We start from the raw sequence: 16,559 nt of genomic DNA, 5'->3' as shown, positions 1-16,559 counted from the left end.
TAAAACGTGGTGCATTGAATTCACCGAATATCAAACACACAAAATAAAAGTTGTTTTTCGGTAATTCTATACAAATCTGTAAAAGCATGATAATAAAATGACATCTCAGCAGTTAATCCCATGGATTGTGGTGGCAGCTGATTATGCCGACTCACATATGCTATACCACCATCATAACAAGTGTCATTGCTGCTCTCTTCATCTCTCTAATACTTTAAACATTGATGCTAGACACTGTCTTTTCTCATGAATGTTGTAATATTATTATTTTGTTGCTGGGACTCTGAGGATTCCACATATTTCTCTGTTGAAAGTTTTTTTTCTAATAGTTTTTCCTTACGGTTAAGAACAGAGGATGTAACCCTGTGATGCAAAATGTGTAATTTATTGATAGATAAGCCAATGATTATTTCATTCATATCAATATGAAATCATTATGTGAATCCACTGGGTAATTTCTTTCCAAAGTCCAAAGTGAAGCTTTCGTTTAAATGTGGCTCCGCTGCCCTTTTTCTTTTAGGGCAGATGTTTATGTACCCGAGATGTCTGTGTGTGTGTGTGTGTGTGTGTGTGTGAGACAACTCGGCTGCGCGCACTGTCAAAAACGCGCACGCGCAGCATCCTGCTCTCCTGCTCCCCCTGCGAAGGAGGGTCGCCACAGCTCCAGTCGGAGGATCCAGCTGTCACTCAGCAGAGACCCCCGCTCAGCCAGTGTCAGGTTGTGTGTCTGTGTGTGTTTGTGGCACATCGCGGAATCCCCGCTCCCGATAAATACGAGCCCAAAGACCCCCCGCCGGATGCATGTGGACCTCCGGTGATCAACAGATCTGCAACTCCGCTGTCCGCTCCCCCCGCGAGCAAGACCGAGATGCGGGACCCGACGGACGGAACCGGAGCGAACTGGCACGTGTGACACATTCCGACCAGATTCTCAGGCCCGTCTCACGAGACATGGAGCAGCCGGCTCTTTGGTTCTAATCCTCGAACTGTTCCTGGCAGCGGAGCAGCCTCAGTTTGTGCCAAAATGACCAGACCTTTGTCTCGCGTCGCTGTAACGGAACGGGCCCGCTGGAATTTTGGCACGGGTTTTACGCAGCAGACCACATAGTGGAATCGAGGCTCCTCCACCGAAGACAGGCTCGTGCTGCTGGCATGGACAAAGAGAGCTCACGCATCTCGTAGTGATGCTCTGAGATACGAACCAGGCAAAAGAAGAAGAAGAAAACGCACCAGTGAAACACGCCGCTGGTTCCTCCCGAACAAGTGGAGCTGATCATCAACGGCGGGATTCAAGTTTGGACCTCACCGAGACCACAGCGACCCTTCCCTCCCAAAACACCAGGATCTCCTTACATCTTAAAGCATCTTCACAGACTCGCACAGAGCGGTAAGAACCCGTCAATTGGTAACCAGTAATGTGACGTGCTTGTTTTCCAATGTGGCTGATCTCCCACCTAATGGGAGCCCTGCTGATGGGGGGTGTCGGGGGGTCACGGGCGCACGGGTTGGCCCCCTGACGCGCAGGCGGCGGTGGCGTCTCCGCGTTTCATTTTCTCTGCTGTAATTCGCAGCAGATTCTCGCCCATCTGTTCCCATGTGGCACTTCAGACGAGGTCAAGCTGTGCGCGGCCACAGATGAACTTCCCTCAACAAACGTGCTTTTTTGTGTGGAAACAGCTCGTTTAATTGGCCTAAACTGCTAATTAGGAGTCCGCGTGCAAACCCACCAGCTCCAATTCAAATCCAATTTCAGCCTGGGAAAAAAAAATCTGGGTTCGATATATCTAACCACAGTGCTTCCACAGCCTTTTGTTCTCAGATCCATGCAGGAACATGGTGTAGATGGGCGGTGCAGGGATTCTCCTCTTGGGTTTAGGTGAAATCCTGCAGGAGACGTTAAAATCAAACGCACACTTTGTTAGGACTTGTATTGGTTGACTCATGAGGGTAATTAACAATGAATATATTTCCCAACTGCTGCACAGCCTTGCCTGTTTGCGCTGTAATGATGTATAACAGGCAGGCTCATATATAAATCTATTGAGTTGAATAGGTTTCCATTGGGATGAGAAACATGAATCGTTATTTAGAAAATACAGCAATTCTAATTCATGTGCTTTATCTATGCTATATGATGTAGTTGTCATATGTGCGTTTATAATGTGTGCACATCTGAACCCTTCGGATTGAATTTGCACCACCATGTTGGTGCTGGTGTTTTTACCCATGATGCTCCGGCTCTAAAAGCCTTTTACCTCTCCTACAACAGAATGTGCCAATTACTGTATTGCTTTGGCAGCTCCTACACACACATGCCACACACACACACACACACACACACAGACACACACACACACACACACACACACACACACACACACTCACACACACACCCACACACTGATTTAGTGATTATCTCATCATTTCTGAAGTCAATATATCAAAAAGAAACACACCCACCATTCAGAGCAGTTAACCCGGGAGCAGCCGGCACCCGGCATCATTCACCGTGATGAGAAACCGTTTCATTGTGCCTGGACGCCTTTGAAATGTGCCACGTTGCTTTCCTGCGTGGAGCATTTGTCAAAGCCACACCGGCACCTTCTCAAATATGAGCCATCGTAATGAGTTTCTCTCCCATGTGCCTCGGAAGAATCCTCGACACACGTAGAGTCACTGTGATGGATTTGGGCTGAAAGACGTTCTGATGCCAGTGAGTGATGCTTGTTTTCCATCCCAGCATATAGGCGGTATGTATGTATTCTGGATGTATTCATTTAAGCGGCCGGTTGAAGCTCATCCACTTCCATCTGCCCGTCGCTCCTCCTTCGTTTCCCATCCAGTGAGTGTGATTTGGGCATTTCACATTTCACAGCCTTTGCTGAACATTTTTATTTTGTGAAATTGTTTCTGGGAGGCAGTCCATCTCTGCTGCTCCTGCATCCCCCCCCCCACCCACCCCTCCCTCAAAACCATTATTCCACTCCCTCTGGGTTGGAGCAGAAACTTGCACCAATATATGAGGAGGCGAAGTCGACCCCGGTGCACTCCAGCACCGGGAGGGAGATGAGGAGCAGATTCTGTGTGGCAGCAAGGAAATGCCCCCATCACTTGAGCTGTAGTGTCATGACCGCGCTGTTCCTGTCCTCCTTTCTTTTACTGTAATATCACACAGTGCTGGGAACACTGCTCCCCGAAATCTCATGAGTTGGCAGTTATAAGTCATAAATTGTGAATCTGATGTTTATTAAATAATCCGAAGACATCTTAGAAAAGAATGAAAAATGTTTCACAGCCTTTTAGGTGAGTGCCGGGTTGATTTATAACACAATGTATAAATGAGTTATTCAATTGGGAGGGATCCAACGAGAGTCCATCCAAGAAAAGGCTCCAAAGACGACCAGTAGAGAATAGAAACGCTGACAAAACAACTGTGTTCATTCCACATTTAATTTGATTAATGCCTGAAATGTAGAAATACATTCAGATCCTCTAAATACAATTACTGATACTGCAATAGATAAATACTCCATGTACAAGTATAAATCTTCAGGTGTTTCAACAAAGTCAAAGCATCAAAGAAAACTCCTATTTCAAAATACGGCCACAGACTTGGTTGTACTGTCACATATTTGACTATTTGATTATTGTTAATGATCTGTTAAAGCATAAGTAGCATTTTACCGGAGATGATCGAGGTTAAGTAAAAGTATGATAGTAAGAATTTTAATCTGTTGGCTCTTCATATTTAATTTCTATAAATAATCATGTGGTTTGCATGAAAATATTAAATGTAAATGAATCTAATTTGTAGTACATGCATCATCTAATAAAATAAAAATAAGAATACACTTAATTGCAATTAATTCAGATTTATCCATAGCACTTGAAACTATGTCTTTAGTTGCATTCCACTAATGCAAAGCAAATTAAAATCTTCACCATGCTAGATTCAATCACAATAATTTCATGGTGTAACCGTACCTGGAGCTTTTGTAAACAGGTGGAAGCTGCTCTGCTCTGTGCTCTGCTATTGAATTTTAAATTACTTGTGATACACGGAAAATCAATATTGTAGAATGCATTATTCTTTTTCTTCCACCTAAAGTTTCACTGGGTGGAAGTGATTGATTAACTGAAGACGAAGCAGATTTCCGTGCAACTTTCCAGTGAATTTTCAAAAGTACATGTATTTAATTGCACGGAATAGGGAATAAAAAAAGGACTCAAATTCCCTCATAGTAAACGTTATGCTGAAGCTTTAGTGGTGGTTTCTATCCAGCAAAGAAAACATCAACGTCACAGCTCCACCATTCTCACATATTACAGAAACGGCATCAGTAACTTTCAATCGTTAAATTGCCTAATTTCCACCAATTTAAACTCAACATCAGCAGAATATCATCTGCAACAAACCCTTCTAATGTTATTTAAATGCCTTTTTTTATGTTAATTGATTGCAATTAAATCAGGCATTTACAATTACCTTCATTGTAAACTGAAATGTCTGTAGGGATGTGTTTAATCACAATTACACGCTTTGCAGGCAGATATCTTTGAGTAACTGGAGTAATTCACTTCCTGTTTTTCCCCAACTCCTGCCTTGAGAATGTGTGATGTGGAGCCAGGACAGTACGAGCTACATCTTATGCTTACCCCCCCCCCCCCCGAAAACAACCACACCCACTTTTGCCGTCCACGAGGAGCGGGGGTGCTGCAGCATTCAGACGCTCAACATGTTGTGACATTGGCGTCCTGAAAACTCCAAAAGAGTTGTGGATGAAATATGAGGAGCTGAGGGGGGATCCATCACCACTGAGGCCTTTTTCCTTTAACTGGCTTCGTGCAGTATGAAACATCAAGGTGTTGTGTTTATATCTTGTTCGGCAGACATGAGAGCAGTGCCAGCCTTAATCCTCGGAGTGCAGCACACCGAGGGGGAAACGGTTCCTTTATCCGTGCCAACACCGTCTGGATTCCCTCCGCCTGACACCCTGTACCCTGCTCTGCGTTTTCTGGTTGCCAGTTCCTGTAAACGGCGTTACGTGCGAGTGCGAGCACGGCGAAGGTGCCTCGCTCTCTTTGCAATTACAGAGTGATTAGAATTGATGGAGGTCATGGAAGTCTTGAGTGGTAGACAGTGGTAGAGTGTGTTTAGTCATCGGGCTCCCCTGTTTGTGTATATTTGTGCCTTATTTGGTGGGAGAACTTTCATCTGTACTGACACTGTTGAAAGTACAAAGTCGATGTGATTTATGGATTTGGATGAAGTATGTGCGGGTGTGTGTGTGTGTGTGTGGGGGGGGCTGTTAATGGAATGAGCAAACTGTGATTTTCTTGGAGAATAGTTTGAATGACTATGATTACATTTTGTTCAGTTGCAGCGATATGGAAATATTTGGAGAGGCTGTGTGTCTTTAGATGTTTGTGACGATTCAAACCAGATAGAAGATGTTTTTGACCTTCATGTTCCCCCCTAACTCAGGCCGATCACGTGCTGTGGATGAATCTGTTGAGCGACAGATTACCGGGGTGTTAAGTGGCCGTTTACAGAGCGCAGCTCAACCTGCTTTTGTTTCCACAACGCCTGATATTTCAGGTGTTGTATCAGGCAGCGACGAGGAGCGTGGGCGAGCTGTGTCGAGCTCCCTGTGACTCACGATGACTCCTCAGGAAAACGAGCCCTGAGGTCGACCCTGACCCTTCGCAAACAGCCGACATGTTTCGAGCTGTGTCGCTGCACGTGTTGCTGCGGTGCCACAGCACATCTCTGAGTCTTTCATTGAAAGAGGAAAAAGAAAAAATGGACGAGAAATGTCTGACAATTTGAATCCTGACCACCACGGTCCCTGTCATCCATGTGGAACTGCAGCAGCCACTGATGGATGTGCAGAGTCTGCGATGCAGCAGTACTGTTTACTTCAGATTTGATTCAGTGCTGTGTTTGCTCACATGGAAGCTTTTAATTTAATAAGCACCCAGGAGAGTTGATTGCATTTATTCAACATATTCTTAAATAAACGAGCTGAGGAATTGATTGACCTGTCCACAGGAAATCACTCATCAACAGTTTCCACAACGGATGAAACTCTAGAATATTTATGAGGCAAAACTATTTTTCAAAAAAATTGCTGGTTTGAGATCCGAGCATATGACAATCTGTCACTTTTTACAGCTTTTTTTCAGTATTCAGTAAATTCTCAAGGGTTTGAAGTGTTGTTCAGAGGTAAGAGGCAATTTAAAAACATGATTTTGGGCACAGAGACGGTGCGATGATACAGTTTGTTTACAATTTCATTAACTTAACAACAAATAATGAACAGAAAAATGAATTTACTAATTATTTGATAATGTAAACAATTGTTGGTTAACCAAGTTTACTCTTCAGTCAGGTAAACCAGGTTTTACTTAATAAATTGTCTGTATAATGTTTTCTATGCTTTTTCCTGTATTTGAAATGAAGCCTTTTGGCCCTGTCATGTGGAATTATCATATTAGGGCTTGAACCAATGATTAATGTCATTGTGCAGTGATAATATCTTTACATGAATCAAAATAAAACAAACATTTTCATCTCCAGCCCAAAGAGATACCTAAATAGTAAATGTTCTACGTTTGACTGACCCCAGACCATAAAAACTGAAAAGGTTTGAATAATTTCCAATGATATGAAACAGAGAGAAGCAGTATATCCTGGTCCCGGCTCGGTGAGGAGGGAGACCCTCGCTGAGTGTGGATGAAATCTGATGTCACATCCATGTGGCCTCCACTCATGAAGAGATATGGGCAGTCTGGCAAATGAGAACAGTCATGAGGCTCCTTCCCAGCGGGAATGTCACTACAACATACCTCAGACGTTCATACTGTGAGCCTGTACACACACACAAACATGCACACACACACACGCACCCACACACACACACACATGCACACAGATGCACTGAGCCGTGCACGTACAGAGATGTTTACGCTCCAGTCCGTGTTGAACATGCATATTCAAACTGATATGTTGGACTCAGGAATCTGTGCATGCTGACACATTTACATATGAGCTGAGCCGTCGGGGCCCGGGCTGTGATGCGGGGTGACAGGTCTTATGCCACTTCCCTCGGGGTCACCAGGGGGGGGCGGGGCCACAACATGACAGGCCGAGAGATGCGTTTCATTCACTGTCACCGTCCAATGACACAACTTTACCTCCCCTCTCTCTTTTAGTCAGATTTGTGTGTGCAGCAGCGACGGCGGAACACTCTGACTCATACCGGTTGTTTTCCTGTCGACTGGGTTCTGCAGCTCGTGCTGTTAGTGCAGGTTAACTTCCTCACTGGGATGAGGTCAAGTGATCACTTTGTTGTTCTCTTGTTACTGGACACGGACCAGTCATGAGGTTTGAATTCTTAAAGGACTTATTTAGAGCATATGAATGATATGCACATCTCAGACTGTAAGATAGATACTGAGATACTACTACAGACAAATTCCTTCTCTGTGACAAGAAATATGTATAGTTCTGTGTTATGTTTATGTTTGTGCCTCTATAGGTTTACGTCACTAACTCTTATATTCATTCTCAACTCTCGGTTATATTATATAAAATGAGAGCAGGGTCGTGACTGTGATCAAATGGCTTTGGGAATGGTGAACTCTTGATTTGGGTGCATTATTCTCAGGGTTGGGCACAGTTGTGCTTTCATTTGTCTTCCCTACAATATTTAGCTTTTACAGTATGATATCTGCTTGTAGCAAACTTGTAGCACGATTTTACGTTTTTTATTGAAAAAGTCAAAAGTGACTTAGATGTCGAGACGAATATACAATTAGCATTTAAAGGTCTATTGGTACGTTTCTAAAATACTTTTTCATCTTATTTGTTCTAATCCTCTTTACATTCAGATGGCCATCAAAAATTTTAGTTTGGGGGGGGGAAACCGGATGTTTATGGCACTTGCAGGACTTTAATAAAAAGGACCAATCACTTCATTTGGACCGGATGAAAGGATTGGCTGGTGTAACCTCTGTCCCAAACTGATGAGAGGGCTGATGGGATAGGGTGCCATATTGTAGCCTGCTCTTGGCATTTTTTCCTGGTTAACCAACCATAGCTTTAAGCTAAACCACCATCTTTCCCAAACAGTAGACAAAATCCATTTTTCTCTGTATGCAAATCAGGATCCAAAACCTACAGTCCTTTGCTTTGTCTGCTCGCCATCCACCCACTCTAAATCCCTACATACATTCATATAACAACACTGTATTGTTGGATAAGATAATTAACTTAGATGATTTAATCCAGGAAACAAATATGGTTCAATACAAAAAGCAATTAATGCTCTATAAACATAATTTCTAGGTGACAAAGAGTTGATTCAAGGTTAGATTTAGTTTTCCTTTGAATATGTCAATAATAATGGTTTGAAACATTTTCTTTCAGTGTTGACGTAGGTCAGGTTTAACAGAGCCATTAACCGTATTAAAACTTTAACAGACTCCAGCCAGGTAAGAATAACATCCTGGGGGAGGCTGCTGGTGTCAGCTTTATTGAAACATAGCAGCCAAAGTTGAATGTGTCCACAGACTGTTTCCACTCTCAGGATCTATAGGGGCAGTGGAGGAGGCTGCAGCGATTCACAGTCACCTTCATAATCTGCAAAAAACACACTCACGAGTGATCAGCAGAGCAACGCTGACACTGTGGAGAACATATTAGAATCCATAAGGGGATCTGTGCCACAGCACTGCACATGGCGGAAGGCACGCGCTGATCCGGCCACGAGCGCTCACGCCTGATTGGCCCAGATGGGGCAGCCACGGCCGGGCGACGTCCCCCTCGCTCTCTGTCACTGGAGTAGCTAAGCCGAGCAGCCAGGTTCAGGGACCGCGGCCGACACCCTGTCACTGCCCTGCCTGGCACACTCCACCACACACTGAGGCAGGCGGACCCACACTCACATAGAGACTTACACACATAGAGACTAACACACACCCGTATGCACAGACAGAAATGTGAGGAACACTGGACCACGCAGCGCCGAGCAACCCGAAGTAGTCGAGGTCACAGCGAGGATTGCGTGATGTCCGAAATGTATTTCTGGAAAGGAAAACATTTTTCGGGGGCATTTTTGTTGCCCGCGTAGTAATGATTCATCACAACAATAACCAAATGCACATATTACTCCCATTTCGTCAGTGCTGTGTCAGCGTTTGCCCACCCTCCATCCTCTTCCACTCCTCCTTCCCCTTATTTGCCACATTCAAAAAGGTCACGGCCTCCATTACTGGGCCACGGAGCTTAGCTCAGAGCAATGCACAGGTTTGTGTACCTTTAATTTATTTTCCGCATGGAGTGAGTTAAAGAATCTGTTTGTCTATCAAAGTGCGTTTCTCCCACCTCCACCTTCTCCAGTGTCAACATTGTTTTATTCATCTTAACATGCACAGTAATCCCCAGCAGCTCCTCTCTTGAATCTGTTTTTGAAAGCTCTACCCTTTTCACACTTATGCCGATTTTTTTTTTTAAACTAAATATTTATTCAGTGATTTGACCTCTCGTCCACACGCAAAAAGCATTTTAAGTCACTAAACAGATTTTTACTAACTTCGGTTTCCGTGTATCGGTGTGCAGAACAAATCTTTTGGGAAACGGTGACGTCACGTGACTTTGTGCATAATGTTATGTTATTGCCACCTACTGGCCCAGCATCTTGTGTGACTGTTTTGAGTCGTTCTTTTTTTACGGAGGAGAAATGATCATGTTCAAATAAATATCCGCAGTAGTGTAGACAAGGACTTGATGTTTATCCTCACATGAATCATCGGAGCTTTGGCTCTTTAAACATCTCAGACACTGATTTAACTCAATTGAGCATCTACTAGGGTTCATGAAAAGCTAGAAGGAGACAAGTTAGACCCGGGTTATTTTTAGCCTCTGTTCCATATACAACATGTTCCTCCAGACACTAAGATGCTCCCAGGTCATTCTCAGTGTTTACGCTCATGGAAACCCTGTGCCTTCGACTTTTAACTGGAGCTTTATTGGACTCTCAGATATCACCAGAGTGGATTTCAGGATATGTCACAGGAAGAGTCTGGATTAAGTTTATCTGAATACATTTCTTACAAATCCATGAATGTTTTATCAGATGGTCCAGTAGTAACACAAAGTCTGTCTATGAGTTTCATTTCAAACAAATTGGATAAAAAAAAATAGCATGACCCTCAGTGGAGCACATACCTCCACCAAGGTCACCAACAGCCCCTTAAATTCAGTTCAACTGCACCAAAGTTCACACACTCATGAATATCAGTTCTCATAATGACTGTTTTCCTGTAGATCCTTGAATTATTTCTAAGGAAAACTGTGAAAATTTTGACAAACTAACAAAATCTCCCAATGTCAAAGAAAGTGATTTTGATCTTCTTCCTGACAGACATTCTTCCACGGACATTGATGAAAACAAAATCCTGTGGTGGAGAAAATGATCCTGAAACTGTATAAAAAACAATTTATCATTTCAGAAGTTTGAAGTAAAAAAATACCTCTTAGTGAGGATACCTGGATATAGGATTCTATTCTTGTCATATATGAAAGTAATTTTGATAATTTGGGGCTCGTGTATCATGGTCAGATAAAACAACAATTTTAAGCGTATTTGGGAAGTCGCAATATCCAGATATTTATTTGTTATATAATTGAATAAGAGCTGTTTTTTTTCAAAAAGGATAAAAGACGGATTCATACGACTTAACTAATCCCTGAATTAAATTGATCTTGATTGATTTCGTGCTTTTCTGTCAACTTTTCTTCTGTATTATGCGAACTAATCACATTAGGGCTGTGAACAGTGAATTCTTTCCTAATTTAGTGATAATTGAGCTTGTCCTTTTCAGTTTTGTTTCCTACTTTTTCACTGACTTTTTAACTAAAGGGTGACTCAGTTCACACGATCGCAGAGGCCTAACAGTCCACTAGTGAAGCTACGATCTACTGTGAGTCTGACTTTTATTTGGATCTGCACCAAATTTCACACACTTCTAAATATCAATCCAACAATAATGTCGTTTTCCATCAAGATCCATCAATTATTTGTCGGAAAAATCGTCTGATCTCACAATGTTAAAGAAAGTAAAAAGTAAAAATCCTGGATCTGGCCTGATCCAGATCCAAAACAAAGTGTAGTAGGTTCTTTCCTGACCCACACCACATCCTTCCACCAAGCGTCATCCTGCTTTCATCCAAACACACAGGGGTTAAAACGTCCTTGAAGGAGATGATGAGATATTGAACGCTCGTCCACTGATTCGATTTTTCCCACGAAAATAGTTTTTTAAGAACTTCATGTTTACTTCTGTTTGTGATTTATTGTGATCAACTTGATTACACTGTAGAGCAGAGGTTGAATAACGCCCCATCACCAACAGACTGATGAATCAACCTGTCAGCTTCCTTGTGCCTCCATTTGTTTTTTGGCACAGCAGCAACTCCTTTCGCTTATTTTTGTTCTTTCCTGTTACATCACCGACACGTGACGTGTCTCCTAGGACAGTCCTGCCCTGTCCTTTCCTCTCTGTCTCTTCTCCTGGAGTCATGTTTAAACAAAGTAACATTCATACATGAGTGGGTTTCCATGGCCACAAGGCCTCAGGATTATCTGATCCACAGCCCACCATGGTGTGATGGGAAGGAAAAAGCCCAAAGGGGCGCACAGATGCTCTCGTGCTACTAGTGTAGCCTCGCTGATAGCCTCACAGGCTAACACTTTGAGACTCTACATCTAAAACAAAAGGGAGAAAGGGGAGGGTGGGGTGGAGGGGGTTCACTTGACAGAGGAGCTTAAGGCCTAACTTTAAATAGCTCTGTGCTCTGTCAGATTTTTTTCTTCTTCTCTGTTTATTATTGGTGCGGGCCTCTGCTGCACGGGACAGACTCGAACACAGGGAGCAGAGGAGGGAGCGGAGCCTCTCTGCTAAAGAAGCCTCGAGACAGACCGTTTACATAAAGTTTAACTCAGATGACGAACGTGTTTGTTCTGAGAATGATAATGACTTAGTGGTTGTATGCCCCCAGCAGCTGCAGGAGCAGCAGCAGCTTCCTCTGCTGGCACAAGGCGATTGTTTCTGGATCTCATCATTGCTCCGGCCTCCAGCCTGGTGTGGGAGCTCAAGAGAAGTTGCAGCCCCTCGGCTCCAGCTACACACTTCCCCTTCAAGTCAGTGAACCCGTCTCAAGCACTTAACCCGAGGGTTTTTGCTTTTGTTCCTTTTGGTTCATTGTCCCCTTGTCTTAAAGCTGTTGTCCTTAAGACTTGGGTCCTGGTGGATTTAAAAACACTCGCGATCATCATGACGTAATTAAATGTGTCTTAATTTTACTGCAAACATTCCTTTGGCAGCTTCGTTTTCATAAATCCAGCAAAGGAGTTTTAATGTGCAGGAAAAGCCCCTAATGTTGCTTTAGTAAAGTGGTCAGTGAAAAACTATCCTCTGATCAATCGGATTCAAACAACCTGATGAACATGCTGCCTTTTATTGCCTCTTTATGACTGTGTCTTTGTTTCTGTGTTTATTTGTTAGCAAGATCATGCAAAATCTATCAAAATGATCTCCACCAAACCTTGCGGAGGGATGGAGTCCGGAAAAAAACGTTTTAAATTTTGGTGCTGATACATTTGTTTAAGGGGCAGATCCTTCTTCTTTTATCACTAGAAACATTTTCATTAATATTTTTCGTGGAATAATACATAATTAGAACGTTGTTTTATGATTGATAAATCATTTAGGACATCAGACATCTTCCTTTCTATTCTGTATTACCACTATGGGAGCTACAGGAAGAAGGAGGTTTCTGGTTTGAATCCTGGTTTGTGGAGTTTGTATGTTCTCCCTGTGTCTGTGTCTTTCTCAACATAAAGAGACGCAGAATGGGGTTAGTTTTAATAGGAGATTCTACATTGACCATGGGTATGAATGGGAACATGAATGGTTGTTTATCTCTGTTGCTTGGCCCTGAGAAACGCTGGCGCCCTGTCCCTGGTGTATCTCGCCCCTCACCCAGTGTCAGCTGGGATTGGCTCCAGCTCCCCCTGCAACCCTCAAAGGATAAACATTATGGATAATAGATGGATGGAATTTCTCGACTGTATAATTTTTACTCTCCCACTCCTGCCCTAGTATTGAATGTATTGTACTTTACAGTTAAATGAAGTAACCTTGTTGATAGGCTGGAGGCGTGCAGGCCATTTCCTGCAAACCGTGGCTGCTCCTGACTGTGAAACCAACCACACCAAGGCAATTTCCTGTATGTGCAAATAAACATGGCAATAAATAATTCTGATTCGGATCTGATTCAATTAAGGAACAATACATTTATGAGAATGACTGACTTGTTGCTTTTTTAGACGTTTTTTTCTTAACTGGTTGCGGTCAGCACTGGAGATGTTGATATATAGTGTTTCATGTAGCCACTGCCCTGGTATCAGTGTGGTAAAAATCGTATGGGTCGTGTCCATGCTTGGACTCTGAGCTATAAGAGATTAACATTTCCATCTTACACTTGTGTTTACTTTATCTGTTCTTGTCACAGAAGCTTTACGTAGCCGTAAAGAAAAATATCTTTGACTCTGTCCGTCCCTGAATGTGGGCGAACGTAAGCACTGCACTGTGTGGTCCTTAGTGTGATGTAGGAGGCTTCATCAGGTTGCTGTACACACTGCAACGAGTTTTCCTCAGGCTACAATGGGCTTATGGATTCCATACTCTCAGCTCCGACACCATGTTTAGGCAATCCTTAATCACACGTCTCTTTATCCAGCACTTCCGTGGCAAGGTTTGATCCTAAAGAAAATACTGATCCGTCAACATTATATAACCATGCCCACGCGGCATCGCAATAACTCTTGTGTGGCCCGATTTAAATGTGTTCTTATGTTATTTTTCTCCCTCTCGGTTCTTTCATCGTTTTGCTTGTTCATTCGTCTACGGGAGACATCGAGACCGTATTGATGACAACGTTTGCCTGGTTTCTTTGATTTCTGGCTTTTATATGCGATGTCAGTCTGAGCCAAATCCAATTTTGTACACAACCAGACCCGTCAGCTGACACGACAAGCCCGATTGGATGATTAAAGTTGCATTGGAACAAGTGTAACCCTAGGCGAGGACATATTGCTGCAAACGGGGCTCTTTTTGTTCTCCAGTCATTCAGCATGTTTCCCTCTCAGCTCCTCCATCCATCCCTCTCAGGCCTTTTTCACTTTCTTTCCTCCCCTCCTTTAAGTGCTTTGTGGAAAATGTGATTGCTCGTGGTTCCGTTTACATTCACTCGCCATCTGCCGGAATTGGCTGCGGCTGCGAATCAATTCTTAATGTTGGCAGCTTTGCGTTGACTTGCTTCCTTATCTTCCCCCTGGTCTCCGGCGTGTTTTGATCCATAAGCACCAAACAAAACAACGGTGGAATCCACGGCTCACGCGGAGATGACATCGACATAAAAGACGAGGCCTGCATGGGCGTCTGTCATGGGTTGAAAAGAAGGAGAAAAAGCCGGAGACATTTTAACTGTCGTCGTAGGAAAAGGGCGCCTGTTACTTGACATGAACACCGGCTCTGTTCTATTCAGGTGTCACCTCTAAGCTGTGACAGTGGGTACGATGCCTTAAATCAAAGATAATTCAGCCTTCTTCATTCGTTGATTTACAATACACAGCAGCCCAGAGGCCTCTTGGTGCCCTGTTTGCATAAAACTAAATTACAACCACATAAATTAAACGTTTTGAAGGGAACCTAATGCAAGTTGGATTAATTTTTGTTATTATATTCATATAGAGGAATAAACTACACAAAATGTTGTAAACTGCTCACTCACAATGTGTTTCAGTGTCAAGCCACAAACCTGACCAGCTGGACGGCTCCTTGTGCCCTCTCAGTTTCTCCACATGGATGAACGTTGGAGGGATTTGTCCCAATAAGGCACCTGTCTTATGGAGATGGGGTTTATAAATCATAAAGTACTTGAGCAGTGCAGTTGCTAAACTCAAAAGTGACGAAATATATTAGGTGGTTTAGTTAATTTAGCCTCTTCTCTGTGATTCAACCTGAACTCAGAAATCTTCTGTTGTAAACAGAAGCAAAGGAGACATTTTATGTGGAGCTGCTCTCACTCATTGTTCCCGATTTATTGCCTCACCACTGTCACCCATAAATCTGTTATTTACACCAACATCTATGTCCAGAGCCTGTGCTTCTCTGTGGTTGAATTCAGGCTGAACTTGGTCCTGTTGTCTGATAAACCTTGGCCGCTGCATCCCGACTGTTCGCTCCTTAAGGCGAGTGCAGTGGTGGCGGAGCAACAGTGTCCATGGTGCAAGTACTTGATGGCTGATGAATGCTTCACATGGACTGACTTACTACCCGTTATAATATCTTGAGAGATCCTTGTCCCCGGGTCATTCATGGCCAGAAATAAATATGAAAGATGTCCTGTGGATTGCTCAGAATAAACAGTGTCAGGGTCAGTGTCCGCCAGCACAGCCCTATGTTTTTGTGATTGGATGTCCCATGAGCGTATCCTTGAGCGAGGTGCTTAACCCGAACCAGCTGAAGGCAGCTAACAAATTCCTCGTATAAATAGAAAAAGAGGTTTGTACAGAGATGTTTGTTTTGGGGTGAGTAGTCAAATGTTTCAGGCCAACAAAATTCTTCCAGATTCGACTTAATCCCATTAAATGTTGAGTTCCAACCTGATAATTAAAAACTCCATATCTCATATACTAAGATACTTCAGCCTGCTATTTCAACAAGCAAACTCTTAACTTCTTTCACTTCATGGCCAACTGCACTGAGACAAATTCAGGATTAGGAGGTTCATAATTCGTAAACAATACTTAGGTTACCCTCTATAAAAAAATAAAATAATAAACCTATTAATTGTATGAAAATAAACATAAACTGCAGTTTGTATTTGAACTGAACCGACTTCCATGTACCAAAGATGAAGAAGGAATAAGAATGAGACTATTTGACTTGGGAGTCTTTTCCGAGATTACAGCTCTGGAATATACAAAATGTATTCAATTCATTATTTTATCCTATTTTGTTATAAATTCAATGATCATTTTCTAATTATTGCAAAAAAACATAGATTTTCTATTGTTCGCCTTGACCTTTTGACCTTTGACCATTTTACCATTTTACCCTTTGACCTTTGACCATCCAAATCTGATCAGTTCATCCTTGAGTCGGAGTGAGCGTTTGTAATAAATTAGAAGACGCTGCTTCAAGGCGTTCAAGACTGACAAGATGGACAGATAGACAACCCAAAAATGTACTGCCTCTTGCCTCGGCTGCACGGAGCCATAAAACATGTGGTCGGTATCAAGAGGGGATGGAGTGAAACTGCGGGTGGGGGGCTGGCAGCCGACTGCTCCCTCTGCAGACCACACACCACAGGTGGACAAGAACATCAGTGTTAACTGAATTATTCATGTCAACAGGGAGACTCAGTTGCAGATTATCAAGGATTCATGTCAACAGCTTAACTCAAATGAAACATTAATTAGAATAAG

General features: G+C 43.0%; 1 protein-coding gene across 1 annotated transcript in view; it reads left to right on the top strand.

Moving 5' to 3' along the window:
* Positions 1-664: 664 nt before the first annotated feature.
* gjc1 (gap junction protein gamma 1) overlaps positions 665-16,559 on the top strand; it is a 49,457-nt gene continuing 33,562 nt past the window's right edge. Inside the window, exon 1 of the mRNA XM_053443344.1 lies at positions 665-1,387. The gene's annotated coding sequence lies outside the window, so the exon portion shown is untranslated. The remainder of the gene's footprint in view (positions 1,388-16,559) is intronic.

This window comes from Pleuronectes platessa, chromosome 16, assembly GCF_947347685.1.
Source record: "Pleuronectes platessa chromosome 16, fPlePla1.1, whole genome shotgun sequence".
In the NCBI taxonomy this organism is placed as follows: Eukaryota; Metazoa; Chordata; class Actinopteri; order Pleuronectiformes; family Pleuronectidae; genus Pleuronectes; species Pleuronectes platessa.
Note: the sequence above shows the minus strand (reverse complement) of the source record. Positions and strands in the feature narration are given on the sequence as shown.